Source organism: Odontesthes bonariensis, chromosome 2, assembly GCF_027942865.1.
Source record: "Odontesthes bonariensis isolate fOdoBon6 chromosome 2, fOdoBon6.hap1, whole genome shotgun sequence".
Taxonomy (NCBI): domain Eukaryota; kingdom Metazoa; phylum Chordata; class Actinopteri; order Atheriniformes; family Atherinopsidae; genus Odontesthes; species Odontesthes bonariensis.
In genome coordinates, this window is record NC_134507.1 from 25,752,006 (window position 1) to 25,771,579 (window position 19,574).

At 41.0% G+C, this 19,574-nt stretch overlaps 1 protein-coding gene across 1 annotated transcript in view; it reads right to left on the reverse strand.

The window, feature by feature from the left end:
* Nucleotides 1–6,461, reverse strand: part of cdh11 (cadherin 11, type 2, OB-cadherin (osteoblast)) — a 77,652-nt gene extending 71,191 nt beyond the window's left edge. The window contains exon 1 of the mRNA XM_075480613.1: nt 5,975–6,461. The gene's annotated coding sequence lies outside the window, so the exon portion shown is untranslated. The remainder of the gene's footprint in view (nt 1–5,974) is intronic.
* Between the last annotated feature and the right edge of the window lie 13,113 nt (nt 6,462–19,574).

The following is a 19,574-nucleotide window of genomic DNA, read 5'->3' on the forward strand; positions in this document are numbered from 1 at the left end:
GAGATAAATTGAGGGATAGACAGAATAATGGAAGTAACACAGTGGAAGATAGATTGATGGCTTAAGTTTGACAGCTGATAAATACAAAAGCCTTATTAATTAATTACATTTTGCTGTGTATTAAACAAAGATAAGCGTCAGGCTTTGGGAGTTTTTTAATACTGTTTTAATGCAGCTTGAAAACTCAGTGGTTCAGATGATTATTAGTTAAAAAAAAAAGAGAGAAAAAAGAGATTTATGCCTAAACTGAGTTTGAGAATGAGAGGTGAAAGACACCAGGGACGAGTTAACTATGAATGACTGCTTCACTGGTGGCTGCAAAGAAAAAATGATCGCACACTCACACACTCACACATGGGCCCACACAGTTAATTATTATACTGAATAATGAGCAGCAAACGACTCATTAAATCTCTCCTTGACCCACACAAGAAATTCGCCTGTCTTCCTCTCCGTTTTTCTTTCTTTCTTTCTTTCTTTCTTTCTTTCTTTCTTTCTTTCTTTCTTTCTTTCTTTCTTTCTTTCTTTCTGTTTCACTGACTCCACTGTTCTTCTTACCAGTGTCAAACCAGAAGTCTTTTCAGCTGTGAATTATTAATTGGTATTTAAGAAAACCCCAAAATTCTCACTGACCTCAATCCGGACTAATTGAGGAGCAAAATGACAGGAGAAAGCAAAAAAAAAAAAAAAGAAAGATCTCCAGAAATTCACAATTAAGATTAACTTTCTACTTGACCTTCACCCCCCCCCCCCCCCCCCCCCCCCCCCCCCCATGTGCTTGTTTTCTCTCCTTCGGTGTTCTTAAGTTTCTCTCCGTGCTGAATACAATCTAGCAGAGCAGAAATGCAGTTAAAATTGGCCATAAAAAACAACCTTGCTTTTCTTTCTCTCATGTGACTGGTGTCATGAGACCAGGAACCACCTGACTGCAGCAAACAACTGTCACAGAAAACAAATTACTCCGGATTACGCAGATCTGCTGTCTCTCACACAAGTACAAAAATACACATCTATTTCCACAGCACGCTAACACCTGCAAAATCGCATTGGCAATACATGTACTTGCACATTGAGGCATGCATTTTCTGGTAGAGGGAACTTAGGCAATCTCACACACACACACACACACACACACACACACACAGTGCTCTGATCAATATCACTCTCTATCCCGAGTAATCAGTTTTCATTCTCCTTGAATCAATGTCCCTCTCCACACTGTATTCTGATCATCAATGGTTAAATCAATGAAATCACTCATTAATCCTGATTCAGCATTGATCCGGGCTCCAGTGTTATTACACCGCAGCCTCGTCACCTGGCAGTAAATCCACGCGGCCTGCCTCACCAACGCTCTGCGCTCGCATGCGGCAGAGAAGAGGTCAAACCCAAACTGAGGAGCACCGGTCAGCTGCTTCTGGAGAGGACCGACACATTTCGTCTGCAACTGGCAGCTTTTTGTTCCCACTCACTGTTGTTTGACTGCTCTAAACGGTGCCCCTCAGTTTTGGTTTGTGTTTATTTCCGGTGCAACTTCCTGTCTCCGACTCCGTATGACTTCGGTGTGACTGTGCTCATCACATAATGCGAGCATGGGATGTGTCCATGGATCACACTGCAACCCGCTTTGTTGTTGTGCTCCAAACTAAAGACATTTCCCAGCTTAATGACTTCAACTTGGTATTTTATTAATTTCTTGTCACTTTTTTTTTTTCTGTGGTTTCAGAAATTGGAGTCATTCCCAGCCACAAAGTAGAAAAACGAATCCCATACACAACAGTGCTTGAACTGCCACTCGTGCACTGTAATTTCCAAGTCGCTGGCATGCAGAGCACTGGAGGACTAATTGAAACCACATGAGCAAGAAAGATAAAAACAAAAAAAAACATACAAACTGCATGCTTGAGGGCAAGGAAACTAAACCCATTACTGGAAGGGGATTATGTCAACAACACTGAACCACCTGTGTCGACTCAGTTTCCTTCAAATGCAAAAAAATAGCCAGAAAATCATTCCCCCGCCGTTATTAACTACAGACAAATCAGCCACTGTCTTTCCTTTTTTCCTCCACGGAGGGAGTAAGAGATTAGAGGTCAAAAACACTAATTACAGACTCTGTCATTTAATCTGGTTGAAACCAAGGATTAGAGTTATAATCCCACTGCACTGCCACAGGAAATAATACATCAGAGTGACATCTACCTGGCCTCCCATTACACTGCCTTAAACAGATGAAGATGGATCTGGGGATGAAAACAAATAAATAAAAAGGAAGAAAAGGGCCAACGCTACTGTGTTACATTGACTTTGCTTTCTATCAAACCTGGAGACACAGAGATGGTAGGACAACAAAATGAATAACAGCAAAGGTGGAACTCAATTCCCCTTCAAAGACCCCCCTCCCACCCTGCTCACTGGGAGGTAATGTGAATGTGAAGGTAACAGAAACCAGTCACGGTGGACATGCTTATCCCGACAGACTGTGTGTGTGAGGGAGGTTGGGGTGTGCAGATTGAATCCTGTATCCCCAGGGAGCCTAACTACCTCTGCATCCCTCTGACTGGCCCTCTGAGAGGGAAAGATTGGTGAAGAATTAGAAAGAAAAGGCTGAAAGAAGGAAAATTACCACAGCAGAGCAGTGGATGTTGCAGCACAGCCCAACAGCTCCCTCTGTCGTCACCTAGAAAAGCCTGAACACTCTCTTTTTACTTTCTGATTCCCGTCTCTCCTTCTGCAACATCTCACCTTGTTTTTATCCTCTCTGTCACCCTTTCATTTTTAAAGGGCAGTTATTTGAACTACAGAATTCATAATAAACACAATGATTACGGCCTAATAAAGTAATCCATCTGTCCCTTTGCCTCAGTTGCGTCGGCAGGTTTAGTTAAACTCGTACCTGAAGGTGAGGCTTTTTTATTTTTTACTTTTGCTTTTGAACAAATGTAGTCTTCCTCATTTCAATAATGTGGCTAAATCAACACAATTTTTGCCTTGAAATCTTTAAAAGAGGCAAAACAGTCGAACATACGAATGTCAGAAGAGACGGTGTTTAATGAGGAAAAGCGGGAGGACAAACGAGATGAACTAGAGAGGATCTTTGTGAAATCAGTTTTGAGCTGCAGCTATTAGCCTGAACTCAATCCTGAGTCAGGACAAATAGATCAGTGGAATCACGTCATGGACTGTTTTATCCTCTTGAAAAGTCTCAATGATTTCAGTGTGATCCTCGGTTGGGAGTGTGCAGATTAACTTAAATAGAACGGAAATGCATTTTTTTTTTTTTTTTCTCAAACGGTAATGTACAGATTCATGTGCTTAAGCACTGACTAACTATAAGGAACAAAAGCATGATGAACTGCGTTTCCTTTGCCAGGTCCTGCAACAGCTCTCATGAAATCCAACAAATCTGATGACATTTTTTTGTGCAAATTTCTTGGCGAAACATCAGTGAACAATCAGATACCTCACCCACCACGCTTTCATCTGTCATCTAAGCCAGGGTTCTGCGTGAGGCTCACCCCAAATAGCACAGAGATGTACTGGTGCAAGGACGCCAGTGTGTCTGTCTTGCCTTGAGAGCAAACCGTCACATTCACAAGCTACACTTTTGCCAGATCTGCTCATTCCTAAGAGAGTTAAGTGAAGACGGGCAGCCTCTCATTGTGAGCCTCGTTTTAGCTTAGACATCAGCAGTCCTCATGGAAAACGAGGAGAACTACAAGTGCTGATAGAAATCACGCTGCGCTCCTCTTCTCCTCACATCTTGATAGGAGTCACGCTCTTTTCGTCTCAGCTCTGCTCCTCTGATCATCTGCCCTGTTGTTCCTCATCTCCTCTTTTCACCTCACGTCCTCTGCAGACTAACCGGCTTAGTGGCTGTGGTCTGCAGGCTTCCGGATCCCCCTTAACTCTACACACTGGCATGATGTGACTGAAATGTAAGTGGAGCTGGTGAGGAACTTAAGCAAATGGGGTCTTACGTTTAGGCTATTTGTCAAGCAAAGAGTTGGAAAACTCTTGAGTGAGCAGCTTCCAGTTAAAGCTCTAAAAAAGAAGAGGGGACATTCTTTTCTTGTGATGTGTCTGAAGTGGCCACTGAACCACAGACGGGAGAAATGAGGGGAATTCTGCCACTCATCCCCACAACACTGACTGATCTATAAACAAAATCCAACATATACAAAAAAAGCTCTGTCTGAAAAGAAACCACATAATGAGGGAATGTGGAGGAAACCACAACACTGCAAACTGGAGAGTTCAAAAGGCTTTCCATCTGTCCGTCCGCTTAACAAAACGGAGCTAAATACCCTCTGAAGGATCTCTGCCTCTGCATCTGTGCCTCATGTGTTGACTTTTGTAGAGATAGCGCTGTGAGAAACGGCTCAGCACACCAACCAGGCCTTGCTGCTGAGAACACCCCCGTCGAATAAAATACAACAGCAGCAAATGATTTTCTCAATGGCTCCCACAAGACCGAGAGAGTCAGGGGTGTGGGGGGGGGGAGCTGAGACTGTGGAGGGGGGGAGAGAGGAAGAGAGGAGCGGGGTGATGAGATGCAAAAGGGTTAGCAAAGGTAAAAGCGTAGAGAGGGGAGACATTTGGAGCAACAGTGTGGGAGACGGAAGGACAGAGAGCTGGAGAGCGAGAAGGGCGATTATTGCCTGCTCGAGAGCAGAAATCTTCCTTTGCGCCGTGAATACCAAAGAGTTTACAGCCCCACAGTCAGTCCCACCCCCCTCCCACTGAAAACGCAGTGGAATTGCAGATGTCCAAATTATACACCGATATTTCACTTTCTCTCAGCAGAGGCTCCATCCGTCCACAGTTATTCACATCAAGCCGAAACAGTGCGGATCCACGTTTTGCAGTGGACTTGGGTTGATATCTGTGGAACAGGTCAGAATGATCTAATGTGGCCCTGCAGGGACTGTACAGCAGACGTACTGAATAACTGAGTGCGGAATGAGCTTGAATAAAGCTCCGGGCAGGTGATCTGGCGCACGCGGAGAGCAAAGGCGCAGCTCCGATTGACGGGTTCAAATGGACTGAATTCTAACCCTCATGGGGTCTTTCATACTTTCACACTCTTATTCCCACGAGGCGATTGTAAATCTCGCAAAGATCAGTGTAAAGATAGAGAAAAAGACCGTGAGAGAAAACCTGAGAATATTTTTTAGAAGTAGCGGTTCATAGTCGAAACACCAAAAAAAACAAAACAATCGGGTTCGAACTGAACAGCAGTTGAGAAGTTGGGTTAAAAACTAAACGGGATTTCCAAAGAAATACAAATGCAGCTGTCACGCCAAAAAAAGTGACAACTTTCCACCTCCTGTAAAAAACGCAGACACATCAGGCCTCTGCTGAGAAAAAGTTGTGCTTCGCTGGAGCCGCCGGGAGGATCCAAGACAGCGAAAAATGTTCATTTCATGTGGCCAGACATATTAAGGCTGCAAACGCAATCAGATGCGCTCGCTGACGCGCGCAGACTCGTGCAAAAAAAAGTAAGTGCAAATATGCAGACATACACCGCGCCTGAGAAAAAGAAAAAAAAAACGCAAATACAGACTGTGCTCTGTAGAAACCGCAAAAGATCTAACCGTCATCCAGCGGACTGGGAGACTGATTCCAGCCACAGCTCTGCATACTGTCGCCGTCGTAAATGCGCAAAGGTGCAGCGGGGCTTTAGTGACATATTCCTGGTGTACTCAGTCACAACGAAGTCCGAAGTCCTCTAAAAGTGACTGAATAGTGTTCGTATGACAGTATAATCCCGAGTTTAACCAGAATCCGATCCCCTGCATCCTTGGAACCGAATATTTTACTTGGTTGTTCTTTTTTTTTGCGCTCAACGCCTCTACAGACGGGGGAAATTGGGTGCAAAGAGACAGAAACAAAACGGGATAAAATAGCAGAACGTGACTGTGTTGATGTTACACACGCAAAATCTCAACCCTCAAACTCCAGCGGTTCTTACCTTGGAAGTGCGCAGCCCGTCTCTCCAAGGAAATTTCCCCAATACATACAAGCCAGTAGAAAACGGCCACTTCTTTCAAGTAGTATCGCTTCTTTTCCCCGATGTCCAACACATCCACTGAAGGAAAGCCCAATGTTTTTTTATTTCTTTCTGCTTGCGTGCGCGTGGAAAATAAATGACAGGGGAGAAAAAAAAAAATCAAAGCAGAACCAAGTCGCTTTCCAGCTAGAACGCAGAGGCAAAAACACCAAACCAATCAGGCAGGTTTTAAGATTAATTCAAAAGAGACGGAAAAGAAGAGGACTGAGGAGCCGTGCGTCTTGATGAGGTCCCGAAATTGAAGTGATGCGGAGGTGGTGGTGAGGAAGAGGTGGGTACAGGGAGAGGAAAAGAGGGGGAAATCACCGTAGCATCCCTCCCTCCTTAGGGTATCAAATCCGGTACCGTCAGCGCTGTTTATCCGTCCTCTCTCCAAGAGCCTCAGAAGCGTTGTGAGGAAAACTGAACGGGTGCGCAACGGCAACAGCCAGAAAGAGAGGGAGGGGGAGATGGAGAGCGATGTCGCTGCCGATGGAGGGCGTTGGAAACTAAAGTAACCTTCCCTCTCCTCGCTGTCTATGTATTTGAACTCGGCTGAATAATCATATAGGCCTAACACTTAATTGGCACCAGTCGATGACAATGATTAAAAAGTGCAAAAGGAGATCCACAGTTCTCATTACAGTAAACGTGGATTTGAGTCGGGGTTTTAAAAATAATATATATGAAAAAAAAAAAACACTTGCGCTGAAGAGGAGCTCTGAATTTATGTTTTGGCCGCTTTCTTTTTTTTTTCGTTCTTTCATTTTATGGCACTCATCTCGGATCAAAATTCAGCCCGAGAGGCAGCAGCATCAGAAGCCCCGCGGGAGTCTAAATGAATGCAACAGTTGCTCACTCCTCATTGGCTGAGACTGGCCTCCAACTGCTGCCAGAGCTCGTGTAGAGTCTCAAATGCAGCCAATGAGAGCGGCGAGGGAGGGACAGCTGTTGAGAGTTCTTATTTCTGAGTAGCGACTGGTTTAAGAGAAGTCCCATTTAAAGTAACTCCCAGCCACTGAGAAAGATAGAAAAAAACTTTTGAAAAAAACAGCTTCATTTTCATAACTGCAGTCAGGTTTGTCAAACATTTCCTGCGTCTGGGGAAAGCAACACTTTCTGCTTTTGCAGACTGTGGATTTGAGTCACATCTTTGAATAATCGGCCTCCTAAATCCCTCTTAAATTTGAAAGTGTCCTTGTTATGTGACTATACTTTCTAACCTAAGTGTCATTATTGGTTTAATTCCGTTTTAATATGAATACATTGTGCATCTATCAGACTGTTCTTTTGCACCTTACTGTTGTTCCTGTTGTTGTTTTTTTGCCTCATCAATCTTTGCTCTTTCATTGAAGACAGTCTTCATACTTTGGTCCCCGAAGAGCTGATGAATGCGTGAGAAGTTGCACAGATTGCAAAACCATTACAGTGTTTGCTCCATGAATGCATATCTGTGCTGTCGGCTTTGGTCAAATGACGCAGCAGATGGTCTGCAATACCATCCAAATATTTTCTCTGTCTCCTTGCTGTTTAGGTAAATAGTAATTCATTAAAAAGGTTTTTGTGCTTTAGAAGTCATCACTTAAGTCTAAAACCAAGGAAAAAGTGTGCAGAAACAATCCCACTAGTTACTGAAATTATGGCTCTTTGGTGTTATTTCTTCAACTTTAACATGATAAGTTTCTCATTCTTGTAGGTGTTTTTGTGGTGCATTGGGAATACCTGTAGAAAAAAAAACACAATTAATCAAAGATATAAAAACAAAATTAATACATTTTTGGGAGATAATTGCTTCATATTTTTTAGCTTTTTCTTTAAATCTGTGCAAGTCTCTTGCCTTATCATAACTTTTTTGCTTATTTTCATTAGCCAGCTGTACATTTTGCAACACTTTTTTCAATCAAATTGTCCATTTTGTTTCAGTTTGTTCTGTCCTCATTTATTCATAATTAAAAAGGACTCATAAGACGGTCCTCTAAACCAGTGGTTTTCAAACTGGGGGCCGCCAGGGGGCGCTAGGGGGGCCTCAGAAAATTGGAGTGAAGATAAGAAAAAAATGCAAAAATAGAATAAATTTTTTTTTAAACATCATTATAAAAAAAAGTCAATTTTTTTTTAATCAGTATTGTAAAATACAATTTATAATAATATATCATATCGAAAAGTTATTTGCCATGCTTGTCTTTCTGATTGGCTGCCTTTCAAAACATCGTAGACCAAGCTAGCGTGTCGGTAGCTTAGCCAAAATGGACAGGTTTTTGACTAGGAAGAGACCGAAAGAACTAGCCAACTAAAATCAGAAAGTATGATGCAGCAGACATTAACTTTGGCTTTATAGCCATACAGAAAAATGGCCACGATTGCCCGAAATGCGTCCTCTGTCTGGAGACCCTCTCAAATGTGTGTTTAAAACCTTCGAAACTTCAGCGTCATACAATACAATAAAAAAACATCCATCATAGTCCGAAAAAACGGTTGACTTCTTCAGACGTAAAGAAGAGCATTTAGTCAGGCTGCATTCACACGGCAAGCCACTGTCCGTGAAGAAAAGAAAGAAAATACGTTCTAAAAGTTGATGTTTCTTTACATATTTTGTAGCATTGTCTGTGGTTTGGGGGTCCCCGGCCAGAAGCTAATACTGTTTGGGGGGCCTTGGCATGGAAAAGTTGGGGAACCCCTGCTCTAAACGACCACCGAGGCTGCAGGAGGAAAATAAGACTGATATGAGCATATCCACATCCACATGTCATTCTCAAGTGTTTCCTACAAAAGGCCACAAAGTTCCCTGAAGGACACAGGAGTGGGGTGAAAGGCGCAACTGTATGTAATTTTTAAAAACATCATGGTTTGTGCTTAAATACATTCTTTTTTTAATGACACCGTCATCTCAATGGACGCCATTTTCTACTCCTTCCATGCAGCTGCTCTGATGACCTCTAGAGGGCGCATCACCTTGAACGTAATTGCTGCCAGCATGAACAAACGATCCATGTTGTTTTTGGGAGGAAGAATCAAATGATGTCATCCTGCCAGTGTCAGAGGATATGCTGAGACTGTGGGAACTAGTGGCTTTTCTCAGCCTCCCTGAAATCTTGTCTATATATCAAGGTCAGTTTTCTGTGAATAATATGTTTTGCTGCCTATAAAACCCTTGATGTGACACTAACTGCAGCTCATTGAGATATTCTGGGAAGCCTATTTTATAAAGAGACAATGTCTGAACTGAATTGTAAAGAGGCTTCAGTTTTTGGGTATTAATGGCAGAGGTCTGAGCAGCTCTGAAATGGGGCTCATTTACAAGAGGGACAACAGGGGCTTTCATTCAGTTGGTAACAGTGGATGATAATGCATACTTTCATTTTAACATTCAGGCCTTTATTACATTGGAAGCAAAATGAAATAATTACATTAAAATAAAGGGTGGGTTGTCAGATGTAATTAGAGAGTAGTTTTGGCCATTATGAATGAGCATGTTGACAACTACAGTCTTTTTGCTCATTGCAAGATGTCTGGTAAGCAGACACTGATTCAAATCAATTGTAATATTTCCGCCAGTCTTTTTCTTAAAATATCTGATAAATATTGACTTCTTGTATTTGAGTCTCCTCCATGCAAGAAGTCTGCAAATACAAGGAACAGGTATAAGGCAAGGCTATGAACCAAAGAAGGGATTTATTTCTCCTCTTTAAAAAAAGAAGAGTTTCATTTGATGCTTTTCTGAAACTCATGCGCACTCTCACCTGTACTCTCACCTTCCCACAGTGTTTTCTCTTTTTAAAGGCAAGGTTTTAAAACTCTGTTTTTTTATCAAACATACTAAAAGTAGCATTTTGTTACTGGCCTTTTGTCTGTTATGATTCATTGCAACACTCAGTTGAGTGCTGTAGTGTGTTGGGCTTTAACTCGCTGAGGGAGAGGAGTATCTGCCTGACTTAACTAACTGTGTGCAGTCTGCCAGGAGTCCCGTCTGGGTTACAATGAATCTTCATCTTTTTATCTCTGGCCCTGGTGTGTGAGCAGTCAGTTAATGACAGAAATATAAAGCGATTTTATGGGAGATTTTTTTCAGAAGGAATTTTGTTTATATGGGGAAACCATACCTACATGTCAGACTTATCAATTCTGATCACAATCACGTCATCATTACCAGTTTGTCAACGTATTTTGAGCCTATCGTGACATTAACCATGTAAGAAGATGTGTGTGAGAAGGGTTTTTAAGTTTTAATGCTTTTTTTTCAGTGAGACTTGGACAGACGTACAGAAAAACGAAGGTGCTGAAAATAGTTTCCTCTGTAACTTGTACTTTAAAGCTTCAAAAGAATGAACAAATTACAGATTTAAGTTGATGCTGCATTTTAGAAAACATCCCAACTTCTCTGGAAGTTGGGTTTGTATATGTCATGAGGGGCGTTTGAAACAAAAACTGCACTCTGGGTTTAAGTACAGTGCGTGGTGGCCACAATGAGAGCCTGCACTCTCCTGCTGTGAACCATCAGCTGAGGCAGCAGTTCAGAGAGGTCTGGAGTCAAAAGACGAGTCTGGTGTTGTACACGCCGACCCGCAAACCCCAAACAGTAAGGGGATATCCACAGCGAGCTCGGCCACCCACCGGATGCACACACTCATGCACGTATACGCACATGCTCACATAAATACATGGACAAAAGGACACACAAGCCAAAAATCAATGGAAGCATAAGAAATATTGCAAAGGTGAGCAAAGTAAAAGACGTGCAGAGGAAGTGAGAGTGATATTTTTTCTCCTTCACCTTGATGATGTCACTGCTCGGCGTTTAACACCTCGAACCGCAGGAACACAGATTACACTGCACTGTTGGAAACAACTGTTTGACTTGTGCATTTAACAAGTGCATGAGACTATTTAAATAGTTTTTTCTTAATCCTAATTTAATCTAAGCTTCAGTTCATCGTCTCGGTGGCGATTAGAGGTGAGAGAATGAAACATGTGGAGCTCACTTAAATAAATATGCAGCTCTGAGCCATGATAACTGAGTGCTATGTATATTCTAAAGGTTAAAATTTGTTGATCTTTTTCAAGGAAATTGCCTCAAATTCACTGAAACATATTTATATTTCCTTTATCGTAGCTATTTTACATTTTTGTCTTTCTTGTCTGTGATTAGAAGCTGAATTTGCAACGTTTCTGATACTATTAAGGTCATTGATCTGTAAGTCTTTGTAACCTATCAGAATAAAAACACGGAACATTAACTGGAATTCACTTGATAGATTGGTGAGATATTTGATACTGTAGCCAAGCTATGGATTCAAATAACTTTGTAGTTTCACATAAATGGTAAATGGGCTGCATTCATGGGGCTCTTTAAACTTTGCTGACCACCCAGTGTCAGTTTCACAGAACATGCTTTAAAAGCTTTAAAGGAAAATGTTTTGGTTTGGAAAAGTCTAGAAGGATATGATAGATGATATCTTTTTAAGATAAACCAAACTCAGCCAGAGTGCTGCATCATTTTGTTCCCCCTTTATGCATAAAATGGAGTTCACAACAGCTTGTTTTGCATTTCACCGTGCTCTTTAGCCTTGGTCACCACCTCCACATCTCTTCTATTTGCTCCATATGAAATCCCCAGAGTGAGAAGACAGAGGTGCCATTTTCACAGTTTGTGTTGCTAATAAGGAGCTGGTAGTGCTTTCTCTTGTTAAATGTGACCAAATCTTGAAAGACACTAATGGCATTATTCCCAGTTTAGAAAGAAAGCTCAAGCGATCTCCCTCATTTATGCATTTTCCTGTACAGTGGAAGCTGTTTCTCCTCTTTCATCATAGTTTAAACAATCATTTTCAAATTTGTTCTCCTCTGATTTCCTTTTTTTTTGTCTCTAAACACTTGAAACATAAAATAACTTAAGCTTCAGAAGACATTTTACAGATAATACACCGCTTCAACCCCTCAGTCTTTGAAGTGAAATTCAGCAAATTCATCTAAAACAAAAACACACACGCTCATATCTCTGTCTCCGTTCTCATGTTTTGGTTATGTGTGCTGAGGTCGCCTGAGTGATTATACAGGGATTATGGACTGAGCTTTTTAGGGCAGAGTTGTTTGTTTTAACTTGAGCCTGAAGGATACCAGGGGCTTTAAAGGGGATGAAAAGAGTGGGGCGTATGTTTCATTTTACTTATTTAACCCGTGTCTCAAATTTCCTCCTACCTTCTTTTTCCCGTTGCTTCCTTCTTGGTCATACTTCACATTTGACCATTCAGCCTTTTTTTGTGTGTGTGTGTGTTATATGTCTGTCTCCTCCTGTCCCCCATGTTGGGCTCACTAAATAGAGGCCTGCAATGACCAATCGGTGTCCTGGGATTTTCACACATTCTGCAATAATTGAATTTAGCCTGATGGCACGGTAGCTGAACTAGGGAAATTGAGGAAGCTGGGACTTCTTTAAACTGACAGAGGATGGGAGAGGGATGGAGTAAAATTTGGAGATAGAATGAGAAACACAGGAAAACGTGAACATTCGAGCCTTCGAGACAGAGATAAGTCATAGAGAAAAAAGATCTATCTATCCTTTTTCATTAACTTAGTTATTCCTCTATAGGTTCATGGAGCAGCAATGATGTACCCCATTCTGAGAAGTGGTTTGAGCAAATAGAAACTAGGCTAGAGGTATAGAAATGAAGCTTTCATTTTAGAGAGAGCAAATCAGAGTGACAAAATTATTGAGGCAAAGGGGCAAAGATAGAGAATTAAATAGAGAGATCTGGAGATGGAAAGATGCGGGGGCAGAGAACAGAGAGTGGCCTTGTGTATGAGTTGGCAGTGAGGAGCAGAGCAGCATAGCAATCACTTGTTTGCTATGCTTTAATCAGCCAGACAACGCTAAACATTAGCTCGCCTCCAACACTCCAGACTCATTTAATCAGAGCTCAAAGTCATCGCATTAGTCTTCTCTTCATAAATATATCCAGAGTCTGCAGCAGTACCGACATGACAAAAGAAAGCTTTTAAATGACGGAGGTGCAAACTTTTTTGGACTTTTAACCTTCTTTATTAAAACGTGTAGAAGAAGGTTGTGGTAGCGGTTCACTGAGAGGACGGGGAACTTGTTTTGTGCCAGTGGAGATGCAATAAACATGGCGGCGGCAGGGAGGGGAGGGGGTTGGGACTTTGAAGCCGAGTGAGGAAAGAAAACAACTAAATCAGATGAAAGGAGGCATCACAGTGGTGTCCCAATTTACACTTTCACTATGAAAACATTGGTTCAGACATGAAATATAATTAAATCACAGAGCAAATTTAAACTATCAAAAGTGCACGACAAATGGACAGCGTTCAACATTAAAAGAGAAGCAGTCTGCAGAAATGATGGCAGATGCTCAGAAGATGCATGAATAACTGTTTCCAACCACCCGATGATTGCACTAAATCCATTATTTTCTCCATATTTATGGATATTTAGCTTTATTTTTAACTTCTGTCAGCTCTTTGGGGCTAAGCAGGTTGTGTAATGGTGTGTTTTCCCCCTCTAAAATATGCTGCCAGCTGCTACAATGGTAGTTCTTGGTTCAAGTGGTTAAGAGAATTAGAGTGTTTGGTGGTTCAGTTCATGAGTGTCATGTGGAAAGTCATTGATGGGAAGCCAGCAGTTCGCTTGGCAGGTCCGTCGCCATCGGTGTACGAGTCCAACCTGGTGTCATGGAAAAACAAAAATGATTTCATCTCACTGACACCAATTGTGCATTTTAGAAAAAAAAAATGAATGAAACTTGATGTCTGTCAGCTGTAATAAAGAGATTCCTAACATGCAATAGATTTCATAAGACGGTGACTGTCAGTTTCTGAGTGTGTGGGTGAATGAGACACTTTGGGACCAGCAAATGCTATAAAAGGGCTCTATAAATACAGTGTATTCAAACAACAAAGCTCCTCTTATATTCAGACCTTATTAATGCTTTAAAGCAAAAACACAATAATTAGACAATTAGCAAAGCTGCCTGATTAATGAGGCAGTTTGTGTTGGCCTTGATCTTCAATCAAAGATCAATTTTTATTTTCTAAAATAAAAAAAAATAAAAAGCCCAACTAGAAAAAAAAAATCTTCTGTAGATCGTATCAGCTTTGATTTATTTATGATTCATTTAGCAGAAAAAGCTTTCGGTCTAAGCTGGTTCAACATTAAGCAGCACTGTTGGCACACTGGGGTTGGTCAGACAGCGATGGGAACAGGTTCAGTGTAAACACTACGATGCAGCCCAACGATTTGCAAAGGTATTCTAACACAGACTGACGTGTTTTACAGTGAGAATATTTATTCCTGCAGGTCACTTTTGAGGCCAAACATTTCTGTCCAATGTGCGTTAAATTCTAAAGTTGCCGACCAGAACTGACTTGTTAAAAACATGAAGCTGACACCTGAGATGAAGTGAAGTATTCATGTAATAAATGAGCTCTTTCTCAAACTCTCACGCACAGAAACACACACACACACACACACACACACACAGCGAGCAAAGCACAAGAGATCCAACAGATAGAAAATTGTATTCTCACCCTTTGACCACACATGGGAGATTAGGCTTCTGACAAAATGTAGATGATTGTGTTTCACAGTTTAAGCGGTAACATTTTCAGAAGTCTCCGGATAAAGATTCCTCACCAAGATGATGCCGCCCCCTTTTAGTAAACCCTAGCCTGGCAGCTGTCCTTTGCATTCAGTGGTAACTGTTTCACTCATACACATTCATGCTGTTCAGTTGATCCTCCTGATTTTCCCTTCAGTTGTTCTTTAACAAAGGTTAATTTATTAGAAAGATACCAGATTTTTGCAGGACAAGTCAGAAGGGATCCAAAAGCAGAGTAGATGTAAATGTTTCCCTATTTCCTAAATTTGTTGAGTCACAGTTGCCAACTGCCTTCTCCCTCTTGTGGAAGTTCTCATCCCTGCTGATACTTTTCATAAAACAGGACAGAGACTGTTACGGGTTTGAAAGCACGAGGAGAAGCATTGCTTTTCAGGTTTGAGAACACCACCCGTTCACAGAGAGACAAACCCTCCTGTTGTCTTGTGGGTCAAAAGTGACCCACTATCATGTTTAGCTGTAGAAAAAACACCTTAAACTATCTTTTTCCAACTTGAAATTTTGTGACTTTTCCTAAAGGGACCCCATCATTAGAAAAAGTCATACTTTATATTTGTTTATGTTTCCATATGGGCTGTACACTAGGGTACAAAGATTGTCTTATGGGTCATTTTTGACCCGTGAATTATAAAAACATTTAAACACCAGAAAAAAGTTCACTGTTTTTTTCCCTTTCAATATAATTAATTCAGAAGTAATTACTTCACATTTATATAATAGCAATAATAAACCTTTATTTTGTAAAGGAAAACTGAGAAAACAAGAAAACTGTTGGTCCAACTGACAGTTGGTTTGTGGTAAAAAAAAAAAAAAAAAAAGTGTAATCCTGAAAACTGGTGATTGTCTTTTTGTATTGTGTAACAAAAAATACATGATAAAAAAAATGTATTGAATTGAGTTGAATAGATAAATAACAGGTGGTTTCATCATACAAAATAGATTTTGTATATAATTCAAATAAGTTACTTTATTTTGGGGCTTTGGTAGGGCGGGTCATTTTTGACCCATAGGACAAGGGGAGTAAACACAATGTTAAGACCACACAAGGGTTAAGTAAAAATGCCATTCTTCATGTGAAGCAACGCTGAAATGACTAATATATATGTATATGAGGTACCTGTGCTCCATTGAGATAGTACAAAAAAAGTGGCATGTCACCTTTTAACAGATTTTAGGGCAACGCGCTGTCCAAGTCCCACTTCAGTGAGCATAATTGCTTTTCAGTCTCTCAGCTGACATTGTGTAACAGTCTGTACAAGCGCAAGTCAGTATTTTTGGATCCCACCATTACAGATTTCCCGCAGACAAATCAACATCCCACTCTTCATGGGGGAATTATTATTATTGGCCTCATTAATAAATAAAAAGGTGGAAAATTCAAACTTACAGACATTGCTCACACTGACTTGTATCTTAGCTTACCTATATCTTTCAGCTGTCACACAAACCCACAAACCTTGCATCCATCGCACAGTCACTCAGTTTAAGGGTGTGAAAGTTGTGTTTCGGTTTCCAATGGGGAGTGCAATGTTTTGTTTGTGTTGGGATTTCCGATTCTTTTTAAAAACAGCAAAAGTAATTAAAGATTTAATCACTGTTGCACTGGCTAACACAAAAATAGACGCAGATGCAATTATTTGGGGGTTTAACTATAATCATTACACTCAAACCGGTGCTGTTTTTGCTGCAGAGATGAACTCGAATTGCAGATTTATTTCCCGTAATTACAGAGCTTTGTTTAAAAGATAGCAAAGACTTTGCTGTATTTTTATTTTAACACCACACGTTCCTCCCTTTTTTTTTTTATCCCTCCAAAGTAACCCTTTAAATCAGGTTCTCTACTGGTTTAGTAAACGTGTGAAAGCCCTTTGCATTTTTATTGTGTTTGTGTGTGTGTGTTGTGTTACTGGCTAATGTGTGAAAACCACTTCTGTTTTCTTTAGACACAGCCCCCCCCCGCTGAGTGGGATACACACACATACTCATACAGACACTCCTGTGTTTTTCTTGAATCTCCTCACAGCAAGACTCCCCTCTCCATCCATCTCCTGTCATTATCTTATCCCTCACTGATGACTGGGTGGAGCATGGCTGCATATCTGTAAGAGACTGATAAAGGCAAATAATGAGTAAACAGACATTCTGATCCCTCTCCCTTTAAATGTCCATGCGAGCAGCAACACTTTTCCTCTCTCTGCTTGTTAACATACTTGTTAACACTTGCTTTATAGCAGCCTACTTTTATGTCCTGTCTCCTCTACAGACAGTTTATTTTATTGACAGAGGGAAAAGTTGCAAATCACTGACCTTTGGGCTGCCCAGTGCAGCTACTGCCCACTTTTACTGGCCACAGAGCAATTGAACTGAAGTGTTGCTTTGCTCAAATGTACCTAAATGCTAAACCTTCACTGTCCCCACCCACATTTTGTGTGGCCGAGAAGAATTCTTGAAACCGTTTCTACTGCTAATAGAGAAATAAACAGTATCATGCAAAGAATTCAGCCCTATTTATTATTCCAGAGTCCACTGAGTGCTCCAGACAATTTTTTTACTCTTATTTCTTCCATATAACACTGTATAGGTCAGTCCATTGTTTCATACACAACTGCTTTTTGAGTCAGCTCACTTCAATAATACTTTTTTAATTCCCAAAGGAAAATCATATTGCAGCTGTATACATCCCTGGGATAAAAAAAAAATCGAAAAAAATAATGAAATTGACATAAAGTTTAGTTAACAAACTTTTTGAAAATTAAAAAGTAGCAGAGGTAGGTGTGGTTGAAACTTTCAGACATCGCTATGAATGAATTAGGGTGTTGATTTTGTAGATCGGCAAAAATGTAGCTGATGATGTTACACAGAGCATCAGCAGATTTCATGGGTGGACTCACTGTTAAAATTGGCTTTGTTCTTAGACATTATAAGTGCTGTACTTTTCCACGATACACATGACATATGACCTTAAATGATCCAGGCATAGGGAGACAAAACAATTAGCCTGGGAAAGCAGGTGCAAGATTCACACATACACACATTGTTATGACGAAGCATGTTGAACCTACTCATGTCCAATCATACTCGGTCGAGTGTGAGTCCAACCTATGTGTCATATAAATACAAAAGATACCCGGAAATCGAGGCTCGGTCTGACGGATTTCCTGCGGGAGCTCTGTTCCACTGAGCCCAGCGCTGATATGCTTCATGACTACCAATAAACACTTTATTTAACTTGAGATTCCTCCGGCTTGTTCTTGAGCTTCCAATGAAAGAATCGAGCTAACACTCACTCAGTAGACAATATGGACAGAAATCCAAAGCAGACAGTTCAACACCCCTTCAATGTAACATGTTAGGGTTATGTTTGAGGCTGCGGACCTCTTCGGCAAGTCTCTCTTCGAGTGGATTCCTGCTTCTTCTTCTTCTTCTTCTTCGCTTTCTACCTTGGCGTTTGAAAACAGCGGTCTTTTATTAGGGGAAACCGGAAGATGAACACGCCGCCGGATGTGATGTAGATAGTGGCTTGCGATCGCGTCTTGCGTCTTGCGTGAAGTTTAGAAAATTGAGGTGGCACACGCAAGCACGCAAGGGGGGGCTTGCAACCGTGCAAGGTCTTGTGTTGCGTCTTGCGTCACCGACCATAAATTGACTTATCGTATTTTCCGTGACCATCTGGAGAAGGAGTTAAACTTCCTTCTTGTTTCCCTCCACTGTGTTCCCGCCCAGCATCCTAGACGTCTCCTCTTCAAGCCGTCTGGATTTAGGGTTTTATTCCAAGCATTTCTTTGTTTTTTTGCAAAGCTCAGTTAGCTGCTCCAACATGTAAACAACTTTCCAGTCAGCACACCAACGCATCACAACAGATCCAGACAAGCGTCAAGATCAACAGCTAAAATCATTTCAGCAGCACAGCATCCAAAGGGCAGAGAAAAATATCTGGTGTTTTCTTACAAATGGCCCATCAGAAAATCTGAAAAAGATACAAAGAAAGACACAATTGATCTGTAGAAGTGAAGTATTTCTGATCAGTAAATGTCAGTAGACACAGTTTAATGAAACATTCTGATGGGAGAGCTAACAGCTGCTCAGAAAGTGGCTGCCAGAGGTTCAAATTTTTCACCATTTTAAACAACTCAAATATCAAAATGCATCTATAGTCATAACATCGTGTTTCACAGAGAACATTTTATTTGGACTTTTCCTTGAAATAAAAACTGCTGGATCTTTTTTTCTTGCACTACTGTTTGGTTTGTAGTGATTTTATTTGAACTCGGTGATGTCTGGACCCACCTCCTCTCCATCAACGGTTTACTTCCACTACATCTTGCATATTGGCCTTGACATATGCAGGGATGGCCATTATTGTTACTTTGGTTGCCTCACAACAGCACCACCAGTAATATAATATGAGCCTATATAGAGCAGGAGTCTCCTAACGAGCTCAGAGGTACTTCAGCTCAAAAATGTGATAAAAAATTCTAAAGTTTCAATATTTTTTCTGTGACGGGCTGCTCACACAGCTGGTTGCAGGAACTGATGTCTCTTCATGTCTTTTTCATGATCGAACCATTTAATGCTTCTTTGACTAATTGCATACACTCTCTGGGCTCAATCCTGTGGGTTTTCTTAATTTCATGTCTTTTATTAATGTCTTTATTTTTTTTGGTGAGAGAATTGCTCTTTTATGAAGAGGGGCTTTTGTGTGGGATGCCAAAGAATTATTAATGAGGTGATGTATCAGATGGACGCTCTGAGGTTCTCAAGTAGAGCAACTAACAGCAAGATACCATTAAACTTTGCACACTGCACACAGATACGCACATTTATTAAAAACAACAAACAGCGAGACTTCTCAGTGTAGAAATCTACACTTGGATATTAAAAAGTAAGAGGAATGG